Genomic DNA, 11,758 nt, shown 5'->3' on the forward strand with positions numbered 1-11,758 from the left:
ATTCTTCCGGTCACCCACGCCTTGCCCATAGTAAACTCTTAGAAAAGTTTGGTCAGGAAAATGGTGAAGCAGGAACATTCCATTCTGTTTCACTTCCCTCGTTCAGATGCCGCTATGCAATTTTGTTTGTGGGATTCTTAGCTTCCTCACAGATGGGAACGAAGAAAGCTGTGGGTGTGTCAAGGGTGTGTGAAAGGAAGAGGAGCTTACTAGGAGGTCCTGACGTCCTGCAAAGAAAGCAAGTGGGCGGAGATCCCACGCTAACAATGGTTACTATTCGTGCAGTCTTTCACAGCCACAAGCCTGGCTCTGAGCGCTTGTACCCAGGCATTATCTAATTTAATCCTCACAGCAGTACAGCAAGACCTATGTTTTCATTTCCCTCATCTTACAGGAGAGGGAAGCTTGTCCCTCCAAACTCTGCTTTACCTTACCAGCCGGGTCCCATGGGATTGGAGGCTTTAGCCCTCATCCCTTGGCCAATTGCATGTCTTTTATATTGAAAACCTGGTTGGAACCAAATGAGCAGGGTTCCAATCTAGATCTTAGTTCAAAGACCATGATGGAACTTTTTAATCAGATGCATTTACATGGTGATTTCAATACTTTTTTTGACCCAATTTGATCCCTGGCATGGAAGATTCCATTTAAGTTTTTCTTTTGTAAGTACACTCGAGTTGTTTAACATAACCTTATTATGCATCTTTCCTAACTCTGAGTTAATTTTAAGATTTCCTTTTTGGGAGGACCAGATGCTGCAAATAATTTGTTTTTTCCAGATTCTGGAGCGATTCCAGACTATGAAGCTAATCGAAGCAGATAACTGTGAATTCACTGGGAAGTGACCCATTTCCAATTCTGCAGGTTGGGGGTGGGGCGTTGAGGTCATCTTTTCACTATTTTAATTAGGAGTACAGTCATAGCTAGCACAAATGTAGTGATTTCGATGGTTCTATTTAACTAGAACAGCAAACATATGTTTTCCAGATATTTTTATTCAAGACCAAAAAAGCAAAAGACTTTTTTCCAATAAAAGAATGAGTATTTTAGAAATGTTTAACTCATTTATAAATGTAAAATACATTTTGTTTTAAAAATATGTACTAAGCAGGCTGTTTTCATCAGGTTGGCATGTTAACCCTAAACTATGTGATTATTTTACATATGATTACATATGTACATATGATTATGTAGCTAACACTCTTCTCAATTTCTCCTTCCTTTTTATTCACAGAACAGAAGAGAAAGCATCCCCTCTTTCCAGTTCCCAAATATTTCCACATAGTATCAACTTATTGAGAGGAAATACATAGTCTTTCTTTTCTTTTCTTTTTTTTAAGATATATTTATTTATTCAAGAGAGACACAGAGAGAGGCAGAGTCACAGGCAAAGGGAGAAGCAGGCCCCCTGCAGGGGGCCCGATGTGGGACTTAATCCAGGATCCCAGGATCATGAAGGCTGATGCTCAACCTCTGAGCCACCCAGGCGTCCCAATACATATTCTTTCTGTGCTATGGCTATGAGAAGATTAATTATTAACTCAGAAAGTGGCCATGTTGTTTAAGGGAAAGGTGTGACCTCTGGGGGTAATCAGATCTAGGTTCAAATTTGAGCACCGGCTTATCAGAAGTGGCCTTCATTTATCCTCCAAGAAGTTGGGCTTCCTCTTCTGGCAAATAGGGATAATCACTACCTTGCAAGGGTTGGTGTGAGGCTCAGGTTAACTAAGGTAGCATTTTATCTATTGTAGAACTTACATGCATCTTCCCTGATGAATCCCAGTGATTAAGAGGAAGCATGATTTAATGGTTCCAAATCTGAAGGACCCAGGGGGGGATAAAGGTCACGCCTGCATAAGTACTTCCTGCTGTCCTGCACTTCACGTAAGTGCATCAAGTTCTCTACAATAACCCTGCCAAGTAGGTGTTAATAGTCCCATCTGCACTCTGCTTTTCTCATTATACTTCTCAGATTTAAGCTCAAGTTTCCAGTATGCCAGTTACTCGGTGGGCTGGGGGACATTAATTCTAATGCTCAGTTTTCTGAGCATCTATAAAACTAGCAGTATTAATCCTGATATCACACAGTAGCACCTCCACCCCATTTTGGAGATACCCAAACCCTTTTTAGAGTTAGATTAGCTCTGGAGTGCCTGGGTGGCTCAGTTAAGCAATTGCCTTCAGCTCTGGTCATGATCCCAGGGTCCTGAGATAGAACCCCACATCAGGTTTCCTGCTCAGTGGGGAGCCTGCTTCTCCCTCTTCTGCTGCTCATGCTCTCTCTCAAATAAATAAAAATAAAAATTTTTTAAAATATATTAGCTCTAAATTTAAAAGAAAATCTCCAATGGTACCCTTTGGAATGGGACAATGTGCATAGTAACACCTACCGCACAGTAGGAGCTCAGTGAAGAATCATGACATCTGGATCCAAATGAAGTTACCTCCACTGGCATAGTGGTATGATTTTATTTTAAAACTTCTCAGCACACACATCTCTTAAAATTTGTGATAGTTTATACATGGAGGTATGACTACAGAATGGCCAGGTCCTGGCCACCTTGATAAAATTGTAATGCAGTCATGGAAAACATAGTTCAAGGGTGAGTTATTCACATTGATATCAGAAATCTTGGGGCACCTGGCTGGCTCAGATGGTGGCATGTGCAACTCTTGATCTCAGGGTTGTAAGTTCTAGCCACATGTTGGATGTAGAGATTACTTAAAAATAAAATCAAAAGAAAGAGAGAGAAGAAAAAAAAAGAAGAAAGAAAGAAAGAAAGAAAGAAAGAAAGAAAGAAAGAAAGAAAGAAAGAAAGAGAAAAAGAAAAAGAGGGGATCCCTGGGTGGCTCAGCGGTTTGGCACCTGCCTTTGGCCCAGGGCGCGATCCTGGAGTCCCGGGATCGAGTCCCGCGTCAGGCTCCCAGCATGGAGCCTGCTTCTCCCTCCTCCTCTGCCTCTCTCTCTCTCTCTCTCTTTATGTCTATAATAAATAAATAAATATTTAAAAAAAAGAAAAAAAAAAAAAAAAGGATGGCGTCAGGCAATGTGATAGAAATGAAGATGGTAAGCAGGATTTCAAAGCCTTCGGGGAACATAGGGAAGACATTTGGAGATAGTAATAAGAAAAGTATTGTGGCTCATGGCCTGGACCTCCAAAGGCAAGAGGTAAGGTCCAGGGGCAGTATTGGGAGAGTGCAGGCTCCACCCCTCGGCCTGCTCAGCATGTGATTACTTTGGTAGTTCTGCTACTGCCCATTGCACAACTAGTAGACCTTGCACTAGTTAACAGCCATCTAGTTAATAGCCACTCTGGAACTCAATTACTGCTTTTGTTGGCAGTTGGGGGAGCCTGTCTGGGTCAGTTTGATTTGATAAGGAACTTGCCAGGTGCACGTACAAAGGGAAAGAATACCTTCTGATTCCCAGGGAAGAAAAAACCTCCCAGAGCTGGTATTTCTCTGGTGGCAAGACAACTCCTCCTTACTGTTTTGTCCAGGAAGTTTTCCTGTGTGTAAATTGAGCATTCACAGAGTCAGAGAGCAAGGGTGCTCAAACCTGTTGTAGGTGACAGAGAACCTGCATGTCAGCTCCCTTTGCAGAAGATGATGAAACACTGGCATTCTATGCCTCCTTATACGAATGATGACTTAGCTCAGAATACATTGATGGATTTCACTTCTAGGTCAGGCTAGAAACATCTGTTCAATTAATTGTGCATACTGGGGACACCTGGGTTGAGCATCTGCCAGAGGTTGAGCATCTGCCTTCAGCTCAGGGCATGACCCTGGGGTCCCAGGATTGAGTCCCACATTGGGCTCCCTGCATGGAGCCTGCTTCTCCCTCTGCCAATGTCTCCCTCTGCCTCTCTCTCTCTGTGTCTCTCATGAATAAATAAATAAAATCTTTAAAAATAATAATAATAATTGTGCATACTGTTATAAAATCACAGCTGTAAGTGCACTGGCTCATAGGAGAAACAAGCTATTGAGCTATGCAGGATCTAGTTTTCAGGTGTCTCCACAATATCCATTTCCAGTATTCATTTGCCAGTAGCTTGGATATTCTGCTAGTACTTGATAGTAGTCATCAAAGAAAATTGTTGGGAGAAAAAAGATACCAGCCTTTAGCTTTTTTTTTTTTTTTTTTAAGGCAAATCAAAAAGAAAAAAAAAAAGATCACATGTAAGATATTTGGAGTCAGAAAGACCTGGGTTTATGTTTTGTTTTGCTTTACTTTTTAAGTAGGCTCCATGCCCAACGTGGGACTTGAACTCACAACCCTGAGATCAAGACCTGAGATCAAGAATCAGGTGTTCCACTGGCTGAACACCCAAGCGTCCCAAAAAGACCTGGGTTTAAATCAAGAGTATTAACTGTGTGACAATGGGCAAGTTACTTAATCTCTTGGCACTTGCTTGCTTCCTCTTCTTTAAAATGGAGATAATACCTCCTTGGTAGGATTAGTCTCAAGATTAGCATTAATGTATGTGAAATTCCTGGCCCAGTGCCAGGCCCATAGTAGGAGGCTTAATAAAAGACAAGTGTTGTTAGTGTTATTCACATCAGAATGCTTTGTCCAACTCCTGAAGCACCAGTGTCCCATCAGTGGGGAAAAACTAAGATAGAAAAGGCAGAGAAACGATCGAATTGTTCCCCCCCACACACACACCCGTGCAACAGATGAGGCCACGGAGACTCACAGAGGATCCCAAAGTCACGCAGCAAATTTGCCGCGAGCCAGGCATAGGAACCCCAACTCCAGCAGCTTCCCTAAGCTGTGCTGTGTCCTGCAAACCCAGAGCGTTTCTGAAATGCCCCACGTTGTGCCCTTGAGGCCCCGGTGGGGCATGTGTTCTCTCTTTTGGTGGCCAGCCAAGAGGAGGGTGCGCGTGACTCACAGGTGAGCCCGGCCCCGTCCTAGTTACTGTTCCTGTAGGGAAACCTCTGCGCTCCCGCAGGCCCGCGGCTGGGGCTTGGAGCCCTGTGTTCCTGCTGCCGCGGCTCCGCTCGGTGGGGAGAACTCGCCGAGGTAGGTGTGTGGGCCCCGCACGAGGCCGCAGCGAGGGCGCCGGTGTGGGGCGGCGCGGCGGGGAGGCCCGGGAGGGCGCGGCGGGGGCGCGGGAGGGGGCAGCGCGCGCCGCAGGACCCCCGGAGGGCGGGCGGGGGGCCTGGTGCGCAGGGGCCGAGGGAACCCAGGAGAACCAGCTGCCCTTTGGGGCACGCGTGGGGTTCACGGCCTTGAGGGCTCTTTACTATTTCAAACGGCTCAACGCCTTAAGAGATGTGGGACCCCTGGGTGGCGCAGCGGTTTGGTGCCTGCCTTTGGCCCGGGGCGCGATCCTGGAGACTCGGGATCGAATCCCACGTTGGGCTCCCGGTGCATGGAGCCTGCTTCTCCCTCTGCCCGTGTCTCTGCCTCCCTCTCTGTGTATGTGTGTGTGTGACTATCATAAATAAAAAAAAAAAAAAAAAAAGAGATGTGTGTGGTTCCCGCCTTCGCTCTCCCACCCCGTCCGGACCGCGGCACCCAGTCCCCCACCTTCCCGCTCCAGGCCCGCCCAGCCTGCCCGCGAACTTCTATTATGTCACCAGCAGCCAATCAGAGTGGCTGATTAGTATGTGATAACCAGCGTTCCTACCTCGGGTTGACACAATCCTGGCCAAGAGCAAAGACGCTTGACAGTTTTTGTCAGCAGGCAAAACTTTTTAGAGGGCTGTTGGCAAGCCTGCGTGTCTTTATAGGGCCACTCATAGACCCCCTCCGGCCTCTCCCCCATGCTGACTGTTGAGTCATCTGCACACGGCGGTGAGAAAACTGCTCTGCAAAGCCTGCAGCAGACCCTGACAGATGGGGAGACACTTGCCCTCACTCTGCAGCTCCTGGCTCCAGCCCAGGGGCACTGCTCATCCCACTTCTAAGTTCCAGAACGCGCCCCCCAACACATTCTTCTTTACTTAAATTTCTTTGTTTTTACCTAAATTAACTGGAATCAAGCCTCCCTGTTCTCAGGCCAAATGGTGCTTTGGCAAGCCTTTCCACCTTATTACCCAGGCTTCTCCTTGCCTGGGCTGTGGGTTCCTTGGCAGGATTATTGCTAGTGTAGACTCTGTCTCTCCAACCTTGCTGACACAAGGACCTGCAGAGAATTCCAGTGGCCTGAATGGAAGATGTGAGCTTTGGCACAGCTTTGGGGTAGTGCCTTGCCTTTTAGGAAATGCTGGCTGGTGGGTGGGAAGCGGAGTTCCACTTTCCATCCCAACCCATGTTGAAGACCTGGCTCCTCTTGAAGTCCAAAGATACCCTCTTTGTCAGTTAAAAGTCCCACTTCCTTTGTTCTATTTTGATTCTCACCACTAATGAGAGAATTTTTTGGATAGTTGGGAGTCCACTTGTTTTCATTCTTCCCGTGGTCTAATCTAAGAGTCACTAAACCACAGCCTGCAACCCCCCCACACACACATCCATTCCACTTGGTTTTATAAATAAAACTAGGCCACCACCACCCGCCATCCACAGTCATGCCATAGCACGAGTTCTCTGTGGATGTGACCTGTGAAGGATGCTCTAACGCCGTCAGTCGGGTGCTCAACAAGCCGGGAGGAGTTGAGTTTGACATTGACCTGCCCAAGAAGAAGGTCTGCATCAACTCTGAGCACAGCGTGGACATTCTGCTGGAGACCCTGGAGAAAACAGGAAAGGCCATTTCCTACCTCGGCCCCAAGTAGTGAGGGCCTGGACCCCTGAGCCCATGATGGACCAAAGGGAGCAGGATGCTGATCCTCTCCTGCCTTCCAGACAGACCTGGGGCCTGGCAGTCCTGCTTAGCGATGGCAGTTCCTGACAGAGACCCTCACTTGCCCCGCTCCTCCCTAGCTTCCCTGTAATAAAGTTGAACCACTTTTGCTGGATAAATAAATAAATAAATAAATAAATAAATAAAATTGTATTAGGACACAGCCAGGCTTATAAATTTGTTTATTGTCTGTGGCTGTTTTCACACTACAAGAGCCAACGTGAGACATTGTGACAAAGATCGTGTATTGGCAAGACCAAAATATTTGCTATTTGGTCCTTTACAGAGTTTGCAAACCTCTTAATTCCTCTACCTGGCTGCCCCCAGCATGATCTCTCAAGCCTCAGACGCAATCACACCATTCTTCAAAGCAAAAACAAGGGGCACTTGGGTGGCTCCGTGATTGAACATCTGCCTTTGGTTCAGGGCATGATCCTGACGTCCTGGGATTGAGTCCTGCATTGGGCTCCCCACAGGGAGTCTGCTTCTCTCTCTGCCTGTGTCTCTGCCTCTTTCTGTGCGTCTCTCATGAATAACAAAACAAAAACAAAAAAACTCAAAATCAACAATCTGTAAACAGAACTCCTTGGCATGGCTCTACCCAACCTGTCCACATTCCCTTCCATCCCTCCTATGCACCCTTCACCTCTGCTGTTGCAGAACTTTGACATCAACAGTTACACCTTTGTCCATGGTGTGCCTGATGCCTAGAATGCCCTCCCACTTTCTCTATCTGCCAAACCTCTAAACATCCTTTAACACCAAATTCAAATATCACCTCCCCTGTACTCCCTTCCTGCATGCCCAGCAGAATTAATTGCTCCTTCCTCAATGCTCCCATAGCTCTTTGGATAGATGTGTGCCATTGTATTGACCAAACGGGATTGCATGATGTGTTTATGTGTTTGTCTCCACCACTAGACAATGAACTACTTAGAGATCAGGGACGTTGTCTCAGTGTCTTTCTGCCTTTGACAGGAACGAAGATGAATCATCTGGATGTTACAAGTAAGTCAGAAACAGACCTTTATAGAAGCACCAGGAACCTGACTGTAATGTCTTATCTACGCCACTTCTCATGATTGACTAACTATCCGGTTTCTTCTCATCTCCATACTTCCTAGTAAGTGAAATATCATAGATGCCCAGAAAATGTCTTAGTGAGTGTGTAAATAGATAAAATACATGTATTTTTTCCTTTCTATTCTAACATCAAAATGCAGTTAATACATTGGCATATTTACTTTATTCATCAAGTACATTTAGGACTTTTAAAAGAAGTCTGCCTTCATCCAAAGATAGGCAAATGGCCAATAAGCACATGAAAAGATGGTCAACATCACTAACCATTCGGGAAATGCAAATCAAAACTACAATGAGATCCCACTTTATGCTCACCAGAATGGCTTTAATAAAAAAAGGCAGGCAATAACAAATGTCAGTGAGGATGTGTAGTAATTGGAATCTTGTATACGGCTGGTGGGAATGCAACACGGTACAGATGCTGTAGAAAACAATTTGACAGGTCCATAGTTACCAAGTGACCCAGTGATTCCACTCCCAAGCATATCCTCAAGAGGAATGAAATCATGCATCCGCACAAAAACATGGAAAATAATAGGAAAAATGTACAAACAATGAAAATGTCCATTGACTGATAAATGAATAAATAAAATGTGGCATAGGGCATACAATGAAATATTATTTAACCTTGAGATGCCTGGGTGGCTCAGTGGTTGAGCGTCTGCCTTTGGCTCAGGTCCTGATCCCCAGTCCAGGGGATGGAGTCCTGCATCTGGTTCCCTGCAGGGAGCCCGCTTTTCCCTCTGCCTGTGTCTCTGCCTCCTCTGTGTGTCTCTCAAGAATAAATAAATAAGGGCAGCCCAGGTGGCTCAGCGGTTTAGCACCAACTTCAGCCCAGGTTGTGATCCTGGAGACCCGGGATCGAGTTCTACCGTCAGGCTCCCTGCATGGAGCCTGCTTCTCCCTCTGCCTGTGTCTCTGCCTCTCTCTGTGTGTGTCTCATGAATAAATAAATAAAATATTTTTTAAAAAGAATAAATAAAATCTTTTAAAAAAAGAAATATTATTCAACCTTAAAAAGGAATGAAATTCTGACACATGCTACAAGATGCATGAATATTGAAGACATTACGCTAAGTGAGAGAGAAGCCAGTCACAAAATGCCATGTATTATATATATATATATATATATATATATATATATATATATTTTAAGATTTTATTCATTTATTCAGGAGAGACACACACAGAGAGAGAGAGGCAGAGCACAGGCAGAGGGAGAAGCAGGCTCCATGCAGGGAGCCTGATGAGGGACTCGATCCCGGGACTCCAGGATCACGCCCTGGGCTGAAGGCGGCACTAAACCACTGAGCCTCCCAGGGATTCCCCCAATGCCATGTATTATAAAATCGTGTTTATGTAGAATGTCTGGAATAGACAAATCCATAGAAGCAGAAAATAGATTAATGGTGGGCTGGGTTTAGTGGGGATGAGAGTGGGGGAGGCGATGAGCAATAACTGCTAATGGGTAGGGAGTTGCCTCTTGGGTTGATAAAAATGTTATGGAATTAGACACTGGTGATGGTTGTACAACTCTGTGAATACACTAACACCATTGAACTGTATATTTTAAATAGGTTAATTTTATGGTAGTGGATTATACAGTGTTGTCGTTCTTCAAGTATTCTGCAACAAGTAACAGCTAAAATTGGTGAATTCTATCAGTTTAACTTCCTCGTTGGGAAATTGTTCTACAGTTTTGCAAGATGTTACCACTGGGAGAAACTGAGTAAACAGTACATGGGATCTCTATTATTTATTACAATTGCATGTGAATCTACGATGATCTAAAAATTAAAACTTTAATTTAAAACCATACTCCTCCTCTTTTCTATTTCTCTCCTCCCCAAATAAGAATACCCCCAAAAAAAGAATTTCCCAGAACATCATGTCCATGTTCCTTAAATGATATTGCTATTTGATGGCATCTTTTACTTCTTAGAAACCGTAGACCTAGCTCCTAAACCCTATGGCTTTTTCAAAAGTTGACCAAAGTGTTGGATGCAACAAAAATATTTATTGTCCCCCCAAAATAAAAAAAAACTAAAATCATTAATGAATATTTAAATGGCTACCCCCCAAAAATGGCTACCCAATATGATCTTATCAAATAGTGACCTGCAACTCAACTCATTTATTTCTGTGTGTGTGGAATATTAGGAAGATTCAAAACAAGAAGTAACTTGGTTTTGAATCTTGTCTTTACGTCTTGTAGCTAGCTCTGTGGCTTTGGATAAGTGTTTAACTTCTTTGAATTTCAATTTCATTTTCTATAAAAAGAAAATTGTAGTATCTACTCCATAGACTTGTTGTGAAAATTAAAATTACAGGAATAACTCATTCATGTAAAAGGCTCAGTAGAGTACCTGCCCATGCCCCATTGTAAGGGCTCTCAATACAAGATAGTTATTATGATGACGATAATACCAAGCATGGCAATTTATGCGCTGTTGTTCCTGATGTATATTTTTGTAGGTGACTGGAGCTGGTGGTTAGAGCCCTAAGCCCAATAGGTTCTTGGGCTCACTTGATAATGGGCTTGTATTTCACCAGAGCTGGAGAAAAGGCTTCCATTGTCACTGTTCTGCTAGAGGATCAATAGGAAGACGAGAACAAAGACCTGGTTACATTGGAGGCTCAAGCTAATATTATTTTTAATGAATGCCAAAAACAGTGTGGGAAAAAACACAGGAGGGGTGAGGCCAGCTAAGGTTTGTGTCCTGAGGTCAGCTGGTGGTTGACTGAGTCACGAAGCATTTCATACAAATCGTGATCTGACAATCTGACAGTATTTTCCTCGCTAAAACTCAAGATACCTATTCTAAAAAAAAAAACTATTTTTTTTAGAAATGTGTGTGATGGGATCCTTGGGTGGCGCAGCGGTTTGGCGCCTGCCTTTGGCATAAATAAATAAAATAAAATAAAATAAAATAAATTAAAAAAAATAAATGTGTGTGATATGTGGTGTCTTGTATATGACAAGGTTTATATATAATTTAAATCAAATTTGGTTATACATTTACTCTTTATTGGAAAGTGTAAGATTGTGTGACATCGGCACCTGCCTGGGAAACTTGTGCTTTAAGGTTGTGTAAGATTGTGTGACCTTTGGGATAACTGTGCAGAACATCTCTGCAAACGTGCGTCAGGGCCTGACCCCTCACCGAGCACAGAGGAGACAAAACAATCCCTGTCCTCAGGCACACCTGTACTGTACCTATGAAATGTAACAAACAACAAAAAACCCACAGAAAAAAACCCAGAGAGATCTGTCATATATAAAAAATCAGGGCAGTGCTGGTGGCTCAGCAGTGTAGTGTCTGCTTTCGGCCCAGGATGTGATCCTGGAGACCCGGGATCGAGTTCCACGTCGCGCTCCCTGCATGGAGCCTGCTTCTCCCTCTGCCTGTGTCTTTGCCTCTCTTTCTCTCTCTGTGTCTGTCATCAATAAATAAATAAAATTTTTATTATTTTTTTAAATTTATTTATTATAGTCACAGAGAGAGAGAGGCAGAGACACAGACAGAGGGAGAAGCAGGCTCCATGCACCGGTAGTCCGACGTGGGATTCGATCCCGGGTCTCCAGGATCGCGCCCTGGGCCAAAGGCAGGCGCCAAACCGCTGCGCCACCCAGGGATCCCTAAATAAATAAAATCTTAAAAAAAATAAAAAATCAGTGATTCTATGAATGTTTTATCTTATCAGTAAGAGATAATATTAAAACAAAAATGATAATGAAGATCATCTTCATCTTTCTGGCACTTGTATAATTTTAGAAAAACAGTAGAACAGTAGAAATATGGCTAATGTACTAGGCAATACAAAGATTAGAAATGAAAAGATCTGGAGTTCTGATACCCACTGTGTGACTTTAGTCA

At 44.0% G+C, this 11,758-nt stretch overlaps 1 pseudogene; it reads left to right on the plus strand.

Annotated features, from left to right (window-relative positions):
- The first annotated feature begins 6,522 nt into the window (after window positions 1–6,522).
- LOC112933727 (copper transport protein ATOX1 pseudogene) lies at window positions 6,523–6,907 on the plus strand (annotated as a pseudogene).
- Window positions 6,908–11,758: the final 4,851 nt, after the last annotated feature.

Source organism: Vulpes vulpes, chromosome 9 (assembly GCF_048418805.1).
Source record: "Vulpes vulpes isolate BD-2025 chromosome 9, VulVul3, whole genome shotgun sequence".
In the NCBI taxonomy this organism is placed as follows: domain Eukaryota; kingdom Metazoa; phylum Chordata; class Mammalia; order Carnivora; family Canidae; genus Vulpes; species Vulpes vulpes.